Consider the following 23,322-nt stretch of genomic DNA (forward strand, 5'->3'; position numbering starts at 1 on the left):
TAAATTCCATACATATGTGTTAGCATACGGTATTTGTCTTTCTCTTTCTGACTTACTTCACTCTGTATGACAGACTCTGGGTCTATCCACCTCATTACAAATAGCTCAATTTCGGTTCTTTTTATGGCTGAGTAATATTCCATTGTATATATGTGCCACATCTTCTTTATCCATTCATCCGATGGTGGACACTTAGGTTGTTTCCATCGCCGGGCTATTGTAAATAGAGCTGCAATGAATATTTTGGTACATGACTCTTTGTGAATTATGGTTTTCTCAGGGTATATGCCCAGTAGTGGGATTGCTGGGTCATATGGTAGCTCTATTTGTAGTTTTTTAAGGAACCTCCATACTGTTCTCCATAGTGGCTGAACCAATTCACATTCCCACCAGCAGTGCAAGAGTGTTCCTTTTCTCCACACCCTCTCCAGCATTTATTGTTTCTAGATTTTTTGATGATGGCCATTCTGACTGGTGTGAGATGATATCTCATTGTAGTTTTGATTTGCATTTCTCTAATGATTAATGATGTTGAGCATTCTTTCATGTGTTTGTTGGCAGTCTGTATATCTTCTTTGGAGAAATGTCTATTTAGGTCATCCTCCCATTTTTGGATTGGGTTGTTTGTTTTTTTGTTATTGAGCTGCATGAACTGCTTATAAATTTTGGAGATTTATCCTTTGTCAGTTGCTTCATTTGCAAATATTTTCTCCCATTCTGAGGGTTGTCTTTTGGTCTTGTTTATGGTTTCCTTTGCTGTGCAAAAGCTTTGACGTTTCATTAGGTCCCATTTGTTTATTTTTGTTATTATTTCCATTTCTCTAGGAGGTGGGTCAAAAAGGATCTTGCTGTGATTTATGTCACAGAGTGTTCTGCCTATGTTTTCCTCTAAGAGTTTGATAGTTTCTGCCCTTACATTTAGGTCTTTAATCCATTTTGAGCTTATTTTTGTGTATGGTTTTAGGGAGTAATCTAATCTCATACTTTAACGTGTACCTGTCCAGTTTTCCCAGCACCACTTATTGAAGAGGCTGTCCTTTTTCCACTGTATGTTCCTGCCTCCTTTATCAAAGATAAGGTGACCATATGTGCGTGGGTTTATCTCTGGGCTTTCTATCCTGTTCCATTGGTCTATATTTCTGTTTTTGTGCCAGTACCAAACTATCTTGATTACTGTAGCTTTGTAGTATAGTCTGAATTCAGGGAGCCTGATTCCTCCAGCTCCGTTTTTCGTTCTCAAGATTGCTTTGGCTATTCTGGGTCTTTTGTGTTTCCATACAAATTGTGAAATTTTTTGTTCTAGTTCTGTGAAAAATGCCAGTGGTATCTTGATAGGGATTGCATTAAATCTGTAGATTGCTTTGGGTAGTGTAGTCATTTTCACAATGTTGATTCTTCCAATCCAAGAACATGGTATATCTCTCCATCTATTTGTATCATCTTTAATTTCTTTCATCAGTGTCTTATAATTTTCTGCATACAGGTCTTTTGTCTTCTTAGGTAGATTTATTCCTAGATATTTTATTCTTTGTGTTGCAATGGTAAATGGGAGTGTTTTCTTGATTTCACTTGCAGATTTTTCATCATTAGTGTATAGGAATGCCAGAGATTTCTATGCATTAATTTTGTATCCTCCTACTTTACCAAATTCATTGATTAGCTCTAGTAGTTTTCTGGTAGCATCTTTTGGATTCTCTCTATATAGTATCATGTCATCTGAAAACAGTGACAGCTTTACTTCTTCTTTTCCGATTTGGATTCCTTTTATTTCCCTTTCTTCTCTGATTGCTGTGGCTAAAACTTCCAAAACTATGTTGAATAAGAGTGGTGAGAGTGGGCAACCTTGTCTTGTTCCTGATCTTAATGGAAATGTTTTCAGTTTTTCACCATTGAGGACGATGTTCGTTGTGGGTTTGTCATATATGGCCTTTATTATGTTGAGGAAAGTTCCCTCTATGCCTAATTTCTGCAGGGTTTTTTTATCATAAATGGGTGTTGAATTTTGTCAAAAGCTTTCTCTACCTCTATTGAGATGATCATATGGTTTGTCTCCTTCAATTTGTTAATATGGTGTATCACGTTGATTGATTTGCGTATATTGAAGAATCCTTGCATTCCTGGAATAAACCCCACTTGATCATGGTGTATGAACCTTTTAATGTGCTGTTGGATTCTGTTTGCTTGTATTTTGTTGAGGATTTTTGCATCTATGTTCATCAGTGATATTGGCCTGTAGTTTTCTTTCTTTGTGACATCCTTGTCTGGTTTCGGTATCAAGGTGATGGTGGCCTCGCAGAATGAGTTTTGGAGTGTTCCTCCCTCTGCTATATTTTGGAAGAGTTTGAGAAGGATAGGTGTTAGCTCTTCTCTAAATGTTTGGTAGAATTTGCCTGTGAAGACATCTGGTCCTGGGCTTTTGTTTGTTGGAAGATTTTTAATCACAGTTTCAATTTCAGTGCTTGTGATTGGTCTGTTCATATTTTCTATTTCTTCCTGATTCAGGCTTGGCAAGTTGTGCATTTCTAAGAATTTGTCCATTTCTTCCAGGTTGTCCATTTTATTGGCATAGAGTTGCTTGTAGTAATCTCTCATGATTTTTTGTATTTCTGCAGTGTCAGTTGTTACTTCTCCTTTTTTATTTCTAATTCTATTGATTTGAGCCTTCTCCCTTTTTTTCTTTATGAGTCTGGCTAATGGTTTATCAGTTTTGTTTATCTTCTCAAACAACCAGCTTTTAGTTTTATTGATCTTTGCTATCATTTTCTTCATTTCTTTTTCATTTATTGCTGATCGGATTTTTATGATTTCTTTTCTTCTGCTAAATTTGGGGTTTTTTGTTCTTCTTCCTCTAATTGCTTTAGGTGCAAGGTTAGGTTGTTTATATGAGATGTTGCCTGTTTCTTAAGGTAGGATTGTATTGCTATAAACGTCCCTCTTAAAACTGCTTTTGCTGCATCCCATAGGTTTTGGGTCGTTGTGTCTCCATTGTCATTTGTTGCTAGGTATTTTTTAATTTCCTCTTTGATTTCTTCAGTGATCACTTTGTTATTAAGAAGTGTATTGTTTAGCTTCCGTGTGTTTGTATTTTGTACAGATCTTTTCCTGTAATTGATATCTAGTCTCATGGCGTTGTGGTCAGAAAAGATACTTGATACAATTTCAATTTTCTTAAATTTACCAAGGCTTGATTTGTGACCCAAGATATGATCTATCCTGGAGGATGTTCCATGAGCACTTGAGAAAAATGTGTATTCTGTTGTTTTGGGATGGAATGTCCTATAAATATCAATTAAGTCCATCTTGTTTAATGTATCATTTAAAGCTTGTGTTTCCTTATTTATTTACATTTTGGATGATCTGTCCATTGGTGAAAGTGGGGTGTTAAAGTCCCTTACTATGAATGTGTTACTGTCAATTTCCCCTTTTATGGCTGTTAGTATTTGCCTTATGTATTGAGGTGCTCCTATGTTGGGTGCATAAATATTTACAATTGGTATATCTTCTTCTTGGATCGATCCCTTGATCATTATGTAGTGTCCTTCTTTGTCTCTTGTAATAGTCTTTATTTTAAAGTCTATTTTGTCTGATATGAGAATTGCTACTCCAGCTTTCTTTTGGTTTCCATTTGCATGGAATATCTTTTTCTATCCCCTCACTTTCAGTCTGTATGTGTCCATAGGTCTGAAGAGGGTCTCTTGTAGACAGCATATATATGGGTTTTGTTTGTGTATCCATTCAGCCAGTCTGTGTCTTTTGGTGGGAGCATTTAATCCATTTACATTTAAGGTAATTATCAGTATGTATGTTCCTATTCCCATTTTCTTAATTGTTTTGGGTTTGTTATTGTAGGTCTTTTCCTTCTCTTGTGTTTCTTGCCTAGAGAAGTTCCTTTAGTATTTGTTGTAAAGCTGGTTTGGTGGTGCTGAACTCTCTCAGCTTCTGCTTGTCTGTAAAGGTTTTAATTTCTCCATCAAACCTGAATGAGATCCTTGCTGGGTAGAGTAATCTTGGTTGTAGGTTTTTCTCCTTCATCACTTTAAATATGTCCTGCCAGTCCCTTCTGGCTTGCAGAGTTTCTGCTGAAAGATCAGCTGTTAACCTTATGGGGATTCCCTTGTGTGTTATTTTTCTCTTGCTGCTTTTAATATGTTTTCTTTGTATTTAATTTTTGACAGTTTGATTAATATGTGTCTTGGCGTATTTCTCCTTGGATTTATCTTGTATGGGACTCTCTGTGCTTCCTGGACTTAATTGACTATTTCCTTTCCCATATTAGGGAAATTTTCAACTATAATCTCTTCAAATATTTTCTCAGTCCCTTTCTTTTTCTCTTCTTCTTCTGGAACCCCTGTAATTCGACTGTTGGTGCATTTAATGTTGTCCCAGAGGTCTCTGAGACTGTCCTCAGTACTTTTCATTCTTTTTTCTTTATTCTGCTCTGCAGTAGTTATTTCCACTATTTTATCTTCCAGGTCACTTATCCATTCTTCTGCCTCAGTTATTCTGCTATTGATCCCATCTAGAGTATTTTTAATTTAATTTATTGTGTTCTTCATCGTTGCTTGTTTCATCTTTAGTTCTTCTAGGTCCTTGTTAAATGTTTCTTGCATTTTGTCTATTCTATTTCCAAGATTTTGGATCATCTTTACTATCATTATTCTGAATTCTTTTTCAGGTAGACTGCCTATTTCCTCTTCATTTGTTACGTCTGGTGGGTTTTTATCTTGCTCCTTCATCTGCTGTGTGTTTTTCTGTCTTCTTATTTTGTTTATCTTACTGTGTTTGGGGTCTCCTTTTTGCATGCTGCAGGTTCGTATTTCCCGTTGTTTTTGGTGTGTGTTCCCAGTGGCTAAGGTTGGTTCAGTGGGTTGTGTAGGTTTCCTGGTGGAGGGGACTAGTGCCCGTGTTCTGGTGGATGAGGCTGGATCTTGTCTTTCTGGTGGGCAGGTCCACATCTGATGGTGTGTTTTTGGGTGTCTGTGGACTTATTATTATTTTAGGCAGCCTCTCTTCTAATGGGTGGGGTTGTGTTCCTGTCTTGCTAGTTGTTTGGCATAGGGTGTCCAGCACTGTAGCTTGCTGGTCGTTGAGTGAAGCTGGGTGCTGGTGTTGAGATGGAGATGTGTGAGAGATTTTCGCCATTTGATAGTACGGGGAGCTGGGAGGTCTCTTATGGACCAGTGTCCTGAAGTTGGCTCTCCCACCTCAGAGGCACAGCACTGAGTCCTGGCTGCAGCACCAAGAGCCTTTCATCTACATGGCTCAGAATAAAAGGGAGAAAAAGAAGAAAGAAAGAAGGAAAGAAAGAAGGAAAGAAAGAAAGAAAGAAAGAAAGAAAGAAAGAAAGGAGGAAAGGAGGGAGGGAGGGAGGGAGGAGGGAAGGAGGAAAGAAAGAAAGAAAGAAGATAAAGTAAAATAAAATAAAGTAAGGTAAAATAAAATAAAGTTGTTAAAATAAAAAATAATTATTACAGGAAAAAAAAATTTTTTTAAGAAAAAAAAAAAGAAGTACGGATTGGACCCTAGGACAAATGGTGGAAGCAAAGCTATACAGACAAAATCTCACACAGAAGCATTCACATACAACTCACAAAAAGAGGAAAAGGGGAAAAAATCATAAATCTTGCTCTCAAAGTCCACCTCCTCAGTTTGGAATGATTGGTTGTCTATTCATGTATTCCACAGATGCAGGGTACATCAAGTTGACTGTGGAGATTTAATCCGCTGCTTCTGAGGCTGCTGGGAGAGATTTCCCTTTCTCTTCTTTGTTCTCACAGCTCCCGGGGCTCAGCTTTGGATTTGGCCCCGCCTCTGCGTGTAGGGCACCAGAGGGCGTCTGTTCTTTGCTCAGACAGGATGGGGTTAAAGGAGCCGCTGCTTCGGGGGCTCTGGCTCACTCAGGCCGGGGGGAGGGAGGGATGCGGATGCAGGGCGACCCTGCGGCGGCAGAGGCCGGCGTGACGTTGTACCAGCCTGAGGCGTGCCGTGCGTTCTCCCGGGTAAGTTGTCCCTGGATCCCGGGACCCTGGCAGTGACGGGCTGCACAGGCTCCCTGGTAGGGGGGTGTGGATAGTGACCTGTGCTCGCACAGAGGCTTCTTGGTGGCGGCAGCAGCAGCCTTAGTGTCTCATGCCCGTCTCTGGGGTCCGCGCTTTTACCCGCGGCTCGCGCCCGTCTCTGGAGCTCCTTTAAGCAGCACTCTTAATCCCCTCTCCTTGCGCACCAGGAAACAAAGCTGCCAACCCCAGTCCTCTCCCTGCGCTCCTACCGACACGCCCGGGCCTCAGCTCCCAGCCCGCCCGCCCCGGCGTGTGAGCAGACAAGCCTCTCGGGCTGGTGAGTGCCGGTCGGCACCGATCCTCTGTGCGGGAATCTCCCCGCTTTGCCCTCCGCACCCCTGTTGCTGTGCTATCCTCCGCGGCCCCGAAGCTTTCCCCGTCCGCCACCCGCAGTCTCCGCCCGCGAAGGGGCTTCCTAGTGTGTGGAAACCTTTCCTCCTTCACAGCTCCCTCCCACTGGTGCAGGTTCAGTCCCTATCCTTCTATCTCTGTTTATTCTTTTTTCTTTTGCCCTTCCCAGGTATGTGGGGGAGCTTCTTGCCTTTTGGGAGGTCTGAGATCTTCTGCCAGCATTCAGTAGGTGTTCTGTAGGAGTTGTTCCACGTGTAGATGTATTTCTGGTGTATCTGGCACAAGGTGGCCCTCCATGGTTTCACATCAACATGATCTCAGGCACAAACCTCCTTGATATTTCATTTTGTCTTTGGTCCCCGTGTTTTTGATGAGTATCCCAAGGGCATTCCAATTCTTTTTATTTATATACAAAAAGGAAAAAGGTAATCTGATAATTGGCATGCTCAAGGGCAGGTGGATTCACCAAACTCTTCTTTAAAGCCTTAAAGGTGATGTCACTGATTCTTATCATAAAATTGTGTTGGCATTCTTATTCTTCAGTAAAACACACAGAGGTTTAGCCATAAGAGAGAAATTTGGAATCCAGTTCCAGCAATAACCAACGAGCCTGAGAAAACTTCACAGTTGGTGCTTAGTTTGGGGGTTTGGGAGACTTAGAACACCATGCTATCTGGATCTAGGTGAAGTCCTTGTTCTGATAGCAGATGCCATAAATATAAAACCTAGGTTTGGGCAAACTGCAACTATTCCTTGGTGATCTTATGTCCTTTTAAGGCTAAAAGCTTTACAAAGTGGATACTGTCTCTGTGAGAAGGCTTGAGAATGAGAGTGAAGAAGTAAATCATCCACATATTACAAAAAGTAGAACCTCTAGGGAACTTTATTTCATCCAGATCAGCCTTCAGGATTGGTGAGAAATAAGGACTCTCAGTAAAACCCTGAGGTGTTACTGTCCAGGTGAATTGTTTTTCTTCCCAAGTGAAGGCAAAAAGGTATTGACTACCTTCATCAACTGGAATACTAAAGAATGCACTGCATACATCAATTATAGTAAGGAATTTTCTTCCAGTGGGAATGGATGTTAATAACATATGAAGGTTAGGAACAACAGGGTATCAAGGGATAACAATGTTTATAGCTCAGAGGTCCTGAACAAACCTGCACTCCTGGCCCTTAGGTTTTCTCACTGTTGTGGGAGTATTACAGGGACTAGTACCAAGGATAATGAGGTCTTGAGCCTTATAATCTTCTACTATGGGCTTTATGCTTTGAAGGGCTTCTCAACTCATAGGGCATTGATTCATTCTGGGGAGAGCTTTTGAGGGATCTATCTGAATCTTGATGGGAGATGTGCTGTGAATTTTGCCAATATCAGTTGGAGATTTTGCCCATAAGAAAGGTAGTTGTTGATTCAATAGAGACACGTGGTCAGTGTTTCCAGAATGAGCTCTAGTATAGTCAGAAATGGAGAAAATAAAGACGTAAAAGCATCATTTAATTCATCTGGTTGGCTGCTTTGATTTTTTACTGTCAAATTCTAGACTTATTTTCCCTGTTTGGGAGAAAGAAATTCCAGCATGATATTTCTCTAAGAAGTCTTTGCCTATAAATGGATAAGGGCAGCAGGACTAAAGAGAGAAGGGTATGTATCTCTCAAGGGACCTAAACAACAGACAACAGGTTCATGGACAGGAACCTCTTAAGGTTCATTAGAGATCCTCTGTATTTGAGTTATTTTAGTACTCCAAGGCAGGGGCTGCTTTATTATAGTGGGGTTGAGCACCAAGAGTGTGGCTTTGGTGTCAGTTAGAACTGGAAGAGATTCATCCCTAATCTGGAAAAATGTTTCTCCAAGCTGATGAATAGAAGGGAATGGGGAAAGCCCTGTCATTTAAAACTGGGAGGATGTTAGAAAGGCTGAAGGCACCTGAAGTGCTTAAACTTGTAACAATCTTTTTTTCCATTGTTCTGGCTCTTTGCAATAATAGCAGAAACCAAGAGGGTTTTGATATTTTTTAGGGACCTTCATTTGCTGAAGTTGAAGGTTAAGAATTTTATCTGTCCTGATGGATGCATAAAGAAGGTGTGGTATATATATATACACACACGCATATATAATATATATACATATACAATATGTATATATAATTTATAATATATGTAATAATACATATAATATGTATACTATATATAATGAAATACTACTCAGCCATAAAAAAGAATGAAATACTGTCATTTGCAGCAACATGGATGAACCTGGAGATTATCATACTAAGTGAAGTAAGTCAGACAAAGAAAGACAAATACCGTATGATATCACTTATATGTGGAATCCAAAATATGATACAAACAACTTATTTACAAAACGGAAACAGACTCACAGACATAGAGAACAAACTTATGGTTACCAAAGGGGAAAAGGGGGGATAAATTAGGAGTTTGGGATTAGTAGATATAAACTACTCTATATAAAATAGGTAAACAACAAGGTCCTACCGTATAGCACAGGGAACTATGTTTGATAACTTGTAATAACCTATAATGAAAAAGAATATATATATACACATATATGTATAACTTAATCACTTTGCTCTATGCTAGAAACTGACACAACATTGTAAATCAGCTATACTTCAATTTAAAAAAATCCTAAAAAGAAAATAGAGAATTTTAGCTGTCTTCCTTTGAGGTGATTCATCCACAGTGAGAGAGACCTGGTCTGTCAGATTAACTAAATCTGGAGTGGACATAGTTTCCCATTCCATCCTGGTTCTTTTTACTAGAAGTGCAAGGTCCTGGTTCAGCCCATGAATAACCCATTTTGACGTAAAGTTTAAAGCTACCTGGGTGCATGACTCTTTTTGAATTATGTTTTTCTCAGGGTATATGCCCAGTAGTGGGTTTGCTGGGTCATATGGTAGTTCTATTTGTAGTTTTCTAAGGAACCTCCATACTGTTCTCCACAGTGGCTGTATCAATTTACATTCCCACCAACAGTGCAAGAGGGTTCCCTTTTCTCCACACCCTCTCCAGCATTTATTGTTTCTAGATTTTTTGATGATGGCCATTCTGACTGGTGTGAGATGATATCTCATTGTACTTTTGATTTGCATTTCTCTAATGATTAATGAAGTTGAGCATTCTTTCATGTGTTTGTTGGCAGTCTGTATATCTTCTTTGGAGAAATGTCTGTTTAGGTCTTCTGCCCATTTTTGGATTGGGTTGTTTGTTTTTTTGTTATTGAGCTGTATGAGCTGCTCATTGCAGCTCTATTTACAATAGCCCGGAGATGGAAACAACCTAAGTGTCCATCATTGGATGAATGGATAAAGAAGATGTGGCACATATATACAATGGAATATTACTCAGCCATCAAAAGAAACGAAATTGAGCTATTTGTAATGAGGTAGATAGACCTAGAGTCTGTCATACAGAGTGAAGTAAGTCAGAAAGAGAAAGACAAATACTGTATGCTAACACATATATATGGAATTTAAGGGAAAAAAAATGTCATGAAGAACCTAGGGGTAAGACAGGAATAAAGACACAGATCTCCTAGAGAATGGACTTGAGGATATGGGGAGGGGGAAGGGTAAGCTGTGACAAAGCGAGAGAGAGGCATGGACATATATACACTACCAAACGTAAAACAGATAGCTAGTGGGAAGCAGCCGCGTAGCACAGGGAGATCAGCTCGGTGCTTTGTGACCGCCTGGAGGGGTGGGATAGGGAGGGTGGGAGGGAGGGAGACACAAGAGGGAAGAGATATGGGAACATATGTATATGTATAACTGATTCACTTTGTTATAAAGCAGAAACTAACACACCATTGTAAAGCAATTATACTCTAATAAAGGTGTAAAAAAAATAAAATAAAAGTCATCACCAAACTCAAAAAAAATAAAAATAAAAAAAGTAAAAGCTACCTGGGTGGAATCAACATCTGAAGGAAGACCAGAATTTTCTTTAAAAATAATCTGAAGTTCATTGTAATAGTCACGACAAGATTCATCAGAATTTATGTGCAATCCTGAATTTTGTACCAGTCAGTAGGCTTTGGAAACACCCTAAAAATTACTGGATGAAGTCTCCCACCCATTGCCTTAGCCTAATCGTATGATAAGTTAGCAGGCTGGTCTCCCAGTTGTAATTTTAGAGACTTTTCAGAATGTTCCCAGTTAGTGATTTTCATCCAATGCTGTCTGGCCTTCATTGACAAGCATATGAACTAGCTGACATAAGTCAGAAACTAGGTTGATAGGTCTGAATGACTGCATTAAATTCCTCAGCAAATCGGCGAGGATCTTCAGTTGCTTTGGGAAGATCTTTGTGGCTTACAGTTTAGCTTTAGTCCAGGAAATATAAGAAATTAAGGGTTAGTCTCTGGATCCTCAGAAAGCTTAATTTTTAAAGGGACACATTCTGGTAAGTTCAGAGGCAAAGGAAGTGAGGTCAGTTTCTGAGAAAAAAGGAAGTTCAGTGAGAGAATTCGTTGGGGGAACTGAGGGTATAGGGCTGTAGGTGGCCTAGAAAGAAAGGAGGAGGATGGCGCCAGAGGCAGGGCTTGGGCACAAGGAATGGAGGGAGAGACACGACGGCCCTGGAGAAAGAACCAGGGGCGAAGGAGCCAAGGAGGAAGGCCCTGTGGCTTTTGGGGCCATTTTCACTTTCTTTAATCCTTTCTTTGCATCAGTTAATCTTAAAATCTTATTTTGCAGAAAGGCAATTTTAGCCTTCTGATAAAGTTTGGAATCCTCAAAATACAAATCGAAATAGATATTCTATTTAGTTTGAGACATTTTAGAACTATGGTAGTCCAGTTTATTTTTAAGAAGAGTAAGTTTGGGGATTTCAAAATTCCTCTTAATGGCCACTGATATTCTAAATTGCCTTTGGTTATGTTGGCTTCTTTAGTTAGAAACGCACTTGAGGAAAGACCGTGGTTTTTAAACATAAAATCAGCTCAAATCCCTGTAGGGGAGTGCCCTCAAAATACTTAGATAACTGCAGTCCCATTCTCATAATTTTTCCTCCAGAAAAAGAATAATTTTCTTTTTATTAATTTCTTTTATGATTTATTATTATTTTATTTATTATTATTCTGAAAATTATTTCAGAATAATTTTCAAACCACCTAAACAGTTTTCAGCTCAAACAGCTTATAGCTCAAACAGTTCAGATATCTCTACCAACCTGTAGGCCTAATACCAGCCATTTCTAAGAGAACAGTCTGGTCCTAGAGGAACCTAGCTGAAGCCTTCTCAGCTCAGTTCCCATAGAACAGCCCTCATTCCAAATATATATATATATATATATTCCAAATATATATGGCCAAAGGCTGAACCAGTCCCAACTGGAACAATCTGATTTCAAATCAGATCGAAGTGCTAAATGAGCACTCGCAGATAGAACAAGGCCTTAACTAGAAAAGTTGAAACCTTCAAACAGATCTCAAACAAACCCTAGAGAACTTCAAGATCCAAAGAGCGGGGAAGCTTGGATCCAGGAGAAAGACATACGTTTGAACTCCGCGGTCAGGGAGAAAATCAATGAGCAACAATGGGCTCAGTGTGGGTACTGCACCTGTTTCTCACCAGCTCTGGAGTCATTGGGGGGTCTCCTCTAAATTCCTGTATGTGCCACCAAAATGTTGACCTAAAATAAACAGACGGCCAGCTATTTCTCCAGTAAAAATGGACTTACTTGGGATTAGAATTGCAATTTGGGGCCTGCAACCATGGCTAGCTAGCCACATGCAAGTCCCTACATAGCAAGGAGAGAAGAACTCTTTTATAGAGGGGAAAAGGAAGTTGGGAGGGCCGTAGTAAACAAAGAGTCCATGGATTTTCATTGACTGAGTTGTTGCCAGGAAAGAAGAGTCTTTCTACTTTGTGTTGGTCTCTGCTATTGTTGCAGGGCACGAGAGCTCCCCCTTCTGGTCTCCCAACTCCATTCAATTGAGGTTTTAGTTTATTAATTTTTTACACCTTTGACACATAAAAGTTTTTCATTTTGACGAAGACTAATTTAATGTTTGTTTTGTGGCTTATGCCTCCAATTCTAACTTTTGAGGGGAGGTGACTTTGCTTAGTTCAATCATAGGGGAAGCTATGATGCTTAGGTGTGTGGGATTCCATTCATTGATAAGTGGTGGCAGAAGCACTTAGGAGAGAAGGTTAACTGATGTACCCAGTGTTACACAGCTAGTAAAGAGCAGAGTTGAGACTTATACCTGATGTTAAAACCAGTAATCTTACCTTAAAAATCTCTCCAAATGGGCTTCTCTGGTGGCGCAGTGGTTGAGAGTCCACCTGCCCATTCAGGGAATACGGGTTCATGCCCCGGTCCGGGAAGATCCCACATGCCGCGGAGTGGCTAGGCCCCTGAGCCATGGCTGCTGAGCCTGCGCGTCCGGAGCCTGTGCTCCGCAATGGGAGAGGCCACAACAAAATGAGAGGCCTGCATACCGCAAAAAGAAAAAAAAAAAAAATCTCTCCAAATAACCTTTGGCTATCTAAGCTAATAAAGGAACTGAATGTGAGAAAATAAATAAAACCAGTAATCTTCACTTCTCTAATTATGCAGAGAAGAAATTATTATGGTGAACTCAAGATGATCAACTTTTTCTCAAAGAGTGGGTAGCATTTTGATAAAGAGGAGGAAGGAAGAACTTTTCTTTGTAAGGGATTCTTGTTTGTAGAAGACTTATTTGAATAGAGCAGATCAGTATGAAAAAGGAATGACAAACCCTGTCACTACCTCAAGTTCTTTGTTCCATGCATTTCACCCTGATGCCTTAGGCCTTATTAGATGTCCCCAATACTTAGCAGGGTTGCTGTTATCACTAATTATGGACACAAGACAGTGCTAAAAGATCTCTCTTCTGGTTCTTTAGGCCCAGGTGTAGAACGTTCTCTTTCCTTTAATGCTCATTCCATTTTCAGAAAAGAACTTTGATTACAAAACTCAGGAAAAACTTAATAGAAATAATGAAAGTACAGCATAATATCAAATGTTTAGATTTCAAGGTTAACTGAAGTATAGTTCCAGTGTCGCTGATGATTTTGTACAATTTTAGATGAATGTAATAGAATTTCAAAGCTAGAAAGAACATTTGAGATTATCTTTCCTTTTTTCTATCCTGCTCCCCTGCTCCCCCCCTTCCTTCCTTCCTTCTTCCTTCCAGGGACACTTTGTTAAACAGAATCTTTTCAGTTTGGAAAAAATAAGCAAAATATAAGCAGAACTGTTCTTCTTGAAATGGAGGTAGGATGCTGAAGCCCAGTCTCTGATCTTACCTTTGCCACCATGGCAGGCCCGGAGGCATGTCTGTTAACCCCAAGGTGCCACATAAAAGGGTTTGGAAAATCATTGCTGAAAGTCAGGTGGTTGGCAAACTGCATTCTTGAATCAAAGCCTGCCCCCTACCTGTTTTTGCACAGCCTGTGAGTTAGTTTTTACATTTTTTAATAACAGGGAAAAAGTCAAAAGAAGAATATTTTATAATGCATGAAAATTATATGAAATTCAGTTTCAGTGTCCATAAATAAAGTTTTATTGGAACACAGTGATGTTCATTCATATATATATTGCCGAAGGCTGTTTTTAATGCAATAATTTCAGAGTTGAGTAGTTGCAATGGACACTGTATCTCAGTTTCTTTAATAGATGTAAAATAATATAAGGTAATAATTATAATAAAGTATTATTAGATTTGTAACAGATATGATATAATATGTATAACATAATAGCACAAAAAGGGGAAAGAGGGAATAGAGCTATATAGGAGTAACATTTCTATCTCACTTTGATTACATTAGTATAAATCTGAAGTAAGTTGTGATAAATTAAAATGTATATAGTAAGCCCTAGAGCAACCACTAAACAAACAACAAAAGAAACCCTAAAAGTGGTAAAAAAAAAAAAAAAAACATAAAGGAACTAAAATGTTACACTACCAAACATTTACTTAATGCAAAAGAAAGCAGTAAAGTAAGAATATAGGAACAAAAGGATATAAACAAATAGAAAAAAAAAAACTCATATAAATTCAACTATATCAATAATAACATTAAATGTGAATGGATTAAACAATCCAGTCAAAAGGCAGAGATGTCAGACTGGATTAGAAAACAAGATCTAACTACATTCTGTCTACAGGAGACACCTTTAGATTCAAAGATATGAATAGGTTAAAAGTAAAAGGATGGAAAAAGATGTAATATGCAAACAGCAACCATAAAAGCTGGAGTGGCTATACTAATATCAGACAAAATAGTCTTTAGGACAGCGTATATATGGATTGCAAAGCCTGAAGTGTTTACTATCTGGTCCTTTACAGAAAAAATTTGCTAACTCCTGTTCTAGATGCTTATGATGACCCACTGGGATACAGGAAAATATATTAAGGTTTTGACTACATTTTAGAAGTCTAATTATTTAGAAATATTTTGTATTATGTTTTATACTATATATTATATATTGGGGTTGAATGTATATTCTTTATAAATAAATAAAATAGACATAATTTCATGTGCATGTGCAGAAATGTTTTTCTGATCAAAGTGTGTAATCAAGTACTTTTGGAAACCACTCTAGTCTAACTGTATTGTTTTACTTGTGGGAAAAATAAAATCCAGAGTGATGAAACGATTGTTCAAAATCCCAGAGCAAGTTATTGGCAGATAAGCTACAGGCTCCTTGCCCCTTTCACTGCCCACCCCATCTTTTGCTGTCCTCCAGCTTGGGGTTTCTGAAGTAAGGCTCACCTGTGGTGACTTCAGATTCTCTCTAGCACTAGACCTACTACTATGTAATACATTCACAAGCCTTTTTCCTAGTCTTTTTATGAACCTTGGTATGTGCTGGCCATGTGAGTGCTCTTTGGGCTGAAGCAAGAGATTGAGGCATACCCTAAATTCATCCCAAATGTCTTCCCTGAGCTTGTACGTATCTTGTAGACAGATGAAGTAGAAATCTGCACACATGCTGCATCGTACAAATATCCTTTGCTTTAGGAATGTGGTGTCAGGAACAAGATCAGAAAAGTTTCTGTAGTTGACTTTGGACTTCACTAATTGGGATGATGCAGCTTATTTAGGAAAGTCACAAGTCAAGAGGGACACACACACACACAAAATTGTGCACATTCAAAACGAGGTCCAGGATAATGAAAAATAAGAAACACCGTGTCTGTGAAGAAGAGTAGAATAAACTGGGTGGTAACTTAGCTCAGAAATGACTCAGGTGCCCAAATAATTATCTTCAAGTATATTAATGACTGTCCTGGAAAAGGAGGAACTTAGCTGTTTCATAAGCCCAGATCTAGGACCTATGGTAGAATTTGCTGGGATTTAGGCTTGGGTTCACTAGCTAGAGATGTCCAATGATGAACTGGGTGTCGTATAGACTTTGACATCAGAGAGAAGTGAGAATAATTCCTGGCTTCATCTCTTATTGCCTGTTTGACCCTGGGGATTATGGTTATGGAGAAGAATAATATATTGCAATATTGTATGTATAGACCTCTTTTTTCCCTCTCCTACATGTCCTTGAACCTCATGCAGCCAACTGCCAGTTTATACTGTCAGGATTTTGAAATTCAAGGCTGAGAGAATAGTTTGAGAAAAGGAATTTTGAGTCTGGCTTTTAGAATCTAAGGCCAGAATGTCTGGAAGGAAGTAGAACACAAAGTATATGCTGAAATAGTAGGTTTGGAAATATAAAGTAGGAGTCACACAGCACTGCCCACTAAGACCAAATAAAAATTCCATGGGCTGGAAGTTAATGTGTGGAGGAAAGACAATGTTGAGGGAGGAGATTGGTGGAGCCTAGCCTGCCTGGGACTCAACACGCCTAAGGGAACCGGGGGGAGAGCTGTGGAACTGGCACTAAGACTCATCAACTACCAATAGAGAGACACCATCTATCACAAGGTGGGAGTCAGCTCATTAATGGATATCATGGGATCACATTAGGCATTTGGACCAGTGTCGTAAATCATCAGTGCCATACAGCTGTCCTCATTACATCTTGAAAAGACCTCCTAATGAAACACTAGCAGAGTGCTGGTCTTTGTCCTATGAGAGTTGTAGCTCTTTGGGACCAAAACTTTGCTCAGCTCTATTTTACCTTCCCTGTGTGGAAACAACTCTTATTCACTAGGTATATTCTAAGGTGTTGCTTTGATGACAGGATGTCTCCTGAACACCTGTAGGAGGAGAGATCATGTGGAAGGGAATCCTCACATCGGTACCTTGGTAGGAATGAATAGAACTGGTTTGAGATCCTGTCTGCTCCAACCCAGTTGCATTAAAAACAGCAATTCCAGTTACATGTTAACGATACTTTTGACTTTCCATGTGGTTACAATTAACTTTCCTAGACCTTTTTTGCTGTTGTTGTAAATTATAACATTAATAATTATTTTATAAGGTTGCTCTGAAGTTAAATGAGATAATGCATAAGAATATTAGCACACTGATTGTCTTAGGATATGTTCAATAAATGGAAGTTGTTAGTAATATTCAAGAGGTGATGAGATCATAATCCCTTTAAGTGTTCTTATGAAACTGAGTGACCACTTGGTGTTCATGTGGTAAGGACATTAACATTTCTGAATGTGATAGTGGTCTCAGAGACCCATTTGTCAGTTCAGATCCAGTGTTTCTCTACCTGCTGTGCATGGGCTAGTACAGACTGGCTGTATAGCATAGCCTCGGATAGTGTTAAAATATACATAAGTCTGGGCCCAAATGCAGATAATCTGAGTTAGTAGATTTAGAGAAAGGCTCAAGATTCTGTGTTATTGACAAGCTGTTTCCCTCTGGAGGCTCTAGGAGAGAATCCATTTCCTTGCCTTCTTCAGGTTTTAGAGGCTGCCCACATTCTTTGGTTCACTGCCCTACATCACTCCAACTTTTCCATGCATTGACAAAGCTCCCTTTCTGACTCTGACCCTCCTACCTCCTTGTTATAAGCACCCTTATAATTACATTGGATCCTCCAGGATATTGCAGGGTTATCTTTTCATCTCAAGATTCTAAACTTAATCACATCTGCAAAGTCTCTTTTGCCGTGTAAAGCAACATATTCACAGATTCTAGGGATTAGGATGTAGGTACGTTTGGGGGGTCATTATCCTGAAAATCATAGAGGATAACGTTTTTTTGGACTGTCAGCTACACGAGAAATCCCTAGATGACTTCATTCATTCCCACCTAGTAAGTCCATGTGTTGGGGGATTTTTCTTCTACACTACCACCCCTCTAAGTGTCTATTTCTTTGGTATACAAGTGTCCCAGCAGGCTGATTTAGACTTGACAATTCTATATTTAGATACACCCTAAAGGTATGCAAAATTCCAATATAAATGTGGAAACTACTCTGGAGCAGCAGAATATCTTTACTTCTTTAGAGTGTTGGTTCCCACAATGGACAGAAATGCTTTGAGTTCACTCTGGGGAAAACTGGTCTCTGAAATCTTAATGCAGAATTGGAATGCAGCCATGGAAGACCTTATGTAGCTAAAAGAGACCATAGATAATAATTCTGTGAGTTTGCCACTCTAGTCTCTTCAGCAGCAAACATGCTCATTCATTAGTCTCTATGTTTTCTTCAATCACCCCAAAGGACGTGATAACATTATTGATCTCTTCCTCTACCAGCCACAGTACCTTAATGTAATTCAGATGATGTGTCCACATATTCTCGGCTATTTGACCACAGCAGTCATAACAAACAAAGATGTTTGAAAACACCGGCACGTGCTAAATGATCTGGTCAAAGTTATTCAATAGGAGTCTTACACATATAAAAAACCCATTACAGAGTTCGTTGAGTGCTTATATGTTAATTTTGACTTTTATGGGGCTCAGAAAAAGCTGAAGGACTATGAATCAGTGCTAGTGAATGATTTCTTCTCGGTGGCTTGTCCGGAGGAGTCCATTGAAAATACCCGTCTCTTTGTATTTGAGACTTTTTGTTGCATTCATCAGTGTATCAGCATTAACATGTTGGCAGATAAACTGATCGTGACTCCAGAAGAAGCTGAAAGGTGGATTGTAAATTTGATTAGAAATGCAAGACTGGATGCCAAGATTGATTCTAAATTAGGTCATGTGGTTATGGGTGACAGTGTAGTCTCATCCTATCAGCAAGTGATTGAAAAGGCCAAAAGCCTTTCATTTAGAAGCCAGATATTGGTCATGAATATTGAGAAGAAACATAATCAGAATGGTAGGTCAGAGGCTCTTAACTGGGCAACTCAGGACTTTGGCTTCTACTGAAGAACTGTACAGAAAAAATATAAAAACTATAAAAGAAAGGTGAAATAATAAAACCATTATATAAATGTGAAGCATTTTGGAAACAACATAATGAGTATAAATTTTGGAGAATTTGAACAAAATTGGCTGTTTTTCATTAAAACAAAATACTTGACAGTTCTAGGTAGGGTATGCTGGATGGGAACAGAACAATCTTAAGGGTCAAGGTATAAATGGCTATCACTCCTGCTTGATGAACAGTGTGCCAGATGCTAACTTCTGTCAAAGGAAGGAACTCATCATAGCTCCTCAGTCCAGGCAGCATATAAGACTTCATATTTGAAGGCAGTAGCTTCTGTCCCTGGGCCCTAGCTACATATGATCATGCTCTGATGGAGACTGGCCTTTCCCTGGATATTGACTCAATACTGTTCTTATGGTCCCTCTGGCGACGTCTCCTCATTCTTTGTCCAACTGTCTTCTAAGTCTCTCTTATCTTTTTCTTCTCAGCCTTGGGAACCCATCCTTTGCCTTAAGGTAATTTTTCTCTTATCATTTATATCATCATCATATCATATATTCTCTCAAAATCTCATGTGTCTATAGCTGAGTCATAATATGTAGGTTGCTAAACTCAAAACCAGCAACCAACTCTCTTTGCTTTCTTCTGTCAGTTCACCTCCAAGGCAATTATGGAGAATGCTTAGCTGATTGAATGTGGGAAGGAACAAGGAATGAAGCAAATTCTGGAAACAAACAATATTTCAAAATATTATCCATCTTCATAATTTTTAATATTTGTTCCAACATTGAAATTCAAAGGTACGATTCCTAAGTCCAAGGCTAGTGCTCATTTCTACTAAACCACACCCCGTTGTGTTGCCTTTACCTCATTCATTTCAATAACTTTTTCAACAACTCCAAGACCTTGGATTTCCAAATTGGCATATTTCCCCTTCACCAGGATACCTCCCACTCTTTCTAAATCCCCATTCTCACTGTGGTGAGAGCATCCTGCTTTCTAGCTCCTGGGAAAGGCTGAATAACAAGAGATCTGCACCACCCTCTCTTAAGCTGCTGGTCTGCCTTTTCACAATTTCAGCCAACTGTCTCTGACTCAGCTCTCTGCCAAGCAAAGGACTTGTAGAAAACATCTCCTACTCCTTCTCTTCTTCCAAGGAGTACAGGATTAGCAGATTAGCATGTAGTACACCTCAGCACAGGGCAGCTCCTTTTCAGTTTGTTTGTCTGGTATTAAAAGGGCATGACAACTAGCTTAAGGTCTGAATGAGTTCTTTCGCACAGATACCTGCCCACCCTCTAATACCCAGGTACACAGCAAGAATGTGGACTCTGCTGGCCGTTCGACTGGTCCAGCTTCCTTAATGCAAGTGGCTGCTTGTCTAACTCTGTCTCACCATTCCAGCTCTTTTCTTTCAATATTATAATGAAATAATCTGTACAGAGAGGCAGCCAAGATTAGTGTGTAAGTTACTCTGTGTTTGCATCAGAAAAAATGTGGATGGAGTCCCAGTTCTGCTACTTACTAATTATGTGACCTTGGGCAAGTTATTTAACTTCCTCAATCTTCTGTCTGCTCCTCTGTAAAATGAGACTGAAGACACCCACATCACTGGATTGCTAAAAGGATTAAATAAAATAAAACTAGGTAAAACACTTAATGTCATACCTGGTACATGTTGTTCCATAAATGGCAGTCATAGTTATATTTTATTTTATTTAATAAAGATGTGCTGAAAAATACCACGCTTGGTACTATGTAAGTAGGAAAAGGAGACATGGTCCCTGTCCGCAAAGAACATTGCAGACTAATGGGAGAGAGAAAATACCAAAGTAAGCAAAGTGAATGGGTGAAGGAGTGGTAAAGTTATGGGGAAAGAACTGAATGAAGATGAAGTTAGACCTACGCAGCATGGAGGAGGGTCCAGAGGGAAACTCCATTGCAAAGGTGTGGGAAAGGCCGCCTTGACATACAGTTCCATCCTGCGGGCAACAGCCTTTCCCCATGTTTCTGAGATTCTCTTATTCAGTAGTGCCATATCATGACCATGAACATGTATGCCTCTCTTATGCTGTACTTTTTGGATACCCATGGGTGAGTTAGGGGTCTCTAGGAAAATGAACAAAGAAGCGTTTCTTTCTTCCTCATCCACCTGTCTTTCCCTTACACCACTGTGATTGTCTGGGTCATCTTTAGAAAGCTTAGTTTTTGTTTTTTTTTGACTGGATGGCAGTTCAATCACAGGTAATTTCCTGGGCAGATTTTAGCCATCTCTAACATTTAAAATGAAAATGAACTGCAGTGTATGTATGCCAAACTGAATGCATGTATGCCTTCTCTACACTAGATAAAGCATGCAGCTTGTCTGAATGCCTGACCAGATTGTCATCACATGTGTGGGCTGAATAGTACCTTGGGAATTGGCTGGGTCATTCTTCAACTGACTAGCCCAAAAGTTACAAAATTCTCCTGCTCCCCAAATGTCATAAGGAGGTAGTAGAGTACTATAAAGAGGCTCAGAGCACCTGTATTCTAGTGTTAACCCAACGGTGATAATTGTATGTAACATCAGGCAAATATTCTTGATTTCTTTCTCAATAAGCAAAGTAGGTGAAATAACTCCTGCTGATGGCTCTGTAGAGCACGAATGTAATTTTCTTTTCAGAATCGGATACTTCTTATAAAATGGTAAGAAATGATAACTTCTGCTTGAATCACTTTACCCTGTTGTTGTGGAAATCAGACTATAGAAAGGAAAACATTGTATATATGTACATCTTCTTTATCCGGTCCTCTGTCAATGGGCATTTAGGTTGTTTCCATGTCTTGGCTATTGTGAATTGTGCTGCTATGAGCATAGGGGTGCATGTATCTTTTTTAATTATAGTTTTGTCCGGATATATGCCCAGGAGTAGGATTGCTGGATCATATGGTAGTTCTATTTTTAGTTTTCTGAGGAACCTCCATACTGTTCTCCATAGTGGCTGCACCAATTTACATTCCCACCAGGCTTATAGGACCGTTCGCTTTCCTCCACACCCTCTCCAGCATTTGTTAGTTGTAGACTTTTTAATGATGGTCATCATTTGCTGTACAGCAGTAATTAACACAACATTGTAAATCAACTATACTTCAAGAAAAAAAAGAAAGGAAAACATTTTGGCAACTTTGTTTCTAAGGCTGGCTTTTAAGTGTCTGAAAAGATTAACTATGTTCCCATTAAGATTTCTATAGGTTGGTCATTTCCTGTTCTTCCCGCCTTGCATGACAAGAATTCTAGGTGTCTGATTTCCCTCCTAAGTTGGTCCCTCTAGGCTGGTGAATTGGTTGTTATCATCCACCACATATACATGTATCAGATCATTCATCAGCCTCAGGTTTGCAATTGTAGTTGAGAGAAAATAGGAAATGAACTCTCTTCCGAGATTTGAATTTCTCAGAACAAGGCATTTTGTAAATATGATAACCACATTTCACTGTTCTTAAGTCATTCTAATGACTTCTCCTCGCACTTGGAATAAAACCCAGACTTGTTACTGGAGACTGCCAGCACTCGCATGCTTTTCCGTTGGCCTACTTTGGGCAACACACATAGGCCTTCTTTCTCTTCTCCATACATGCCAAACCCACTCCTGCCCCGGGGCTTTTGCTCCTACTCTTTCCTCTGCCTGCAATGCTTTCCCCCTAGATATTTGCATGGCTGGCTCTCATTCCTTCTTCCTTCTTCCTGTCTCAACACACATCTCACTTCCTCAAGGAAGCCTTTTCTGATCATGCAATCTGAGGTCCACCCCCCGCTCCACCCACATCACCATCTCATTCCTTTATAGTTCTTATCACAATCTGCAACTGAATTATACATTGTTTCATTCACTTGTTTACTCTGTATCTTCTCCGTAGAATGGAACCCATTTTCCCAGGGTGATATTCCAAATATTTAGCAACCAGTATCACATGGCACTAATCAATCAGAATTGACCATGGCCAAAGTCCTGGGACAGGGTCCAGGAGGCCCCCTAACCTGCCCTCCGACCTTTAAATTGTTGGTGTGTGGGGAGGCCCAGGAGTCCTGAGGGAGGGGTTGGAGTACATAAGCAATGCATGTTAATTAGCAATGCCTATTAACTAAGCAATGCATGTGAACTATGTGCCCATTATTGTGGAAATCTTAGCATACTGATCTTAGCAATCAGTATGACCATTAGTTTGTACTGTTTGAATATCAACCCTACTTGTCTCCTATATTCAACACTATATCCCAGGCCTGGAACAGTGACTAGCATATAGCAATCCCTCACATGGTGACTTACTTGACTATCAAGTGTTGTCCACATATGCTTTCTTGAACTCGATATTTTCTAAAAGATCTATAAGGCGGCCTGGGTTCACAGGTCACTCATAGGGTTAAGTAATGGTGTACTGAGGCCGTGTGGTCTACTTTAATGATAACTATTGTCTGTAACTCTTCATAGTTTACAAAAATCTACATGTCACTTGTCCATTTTATCTCCACAACCATGCTGGGAGGCTGGCAAGACAAGACATATTCATTTCTCCATTGAGTAAACTCAAACTCCTATAAATCAAGTGATTGCCAAATGGTAGGCAGAGCTGTGAAATA

The 23,322-nt window shown here is 39.4% G+C and overlaps 1 pseudogene; it reads left to right on the forward strand.

Annotated features, from left to right (window-relative positions):
- The first annotated feature begins 5,918 nt into the window (after nt 1–5,918).
- LOC137221018 (eukaryotic translation initiation factor 3 subunit E pseudogene) lies at nt 5,919–18,780 on the forward strand (annotated as a pseudogene).
- Nucleotides 18,781–23,322: the final 4,542 nt, after the last annotated feature.

This window comes from Pseudorca crassidens, chromosome 3 (genome assembly GCF_039906515.1).
Source record: "Pseudorca crassidens isolate mPseCra1 chromosome 3, mPseCra1.hap1, whole genome shotgun sequence".
Classification (NCBI taxonomy): domain Eukaryota; kingdom Metazoa; phylum Chordata; class Mammalia; order Artiodactyla; family Delphinidae; genus Pseudorca; species Pseudorca crassidens.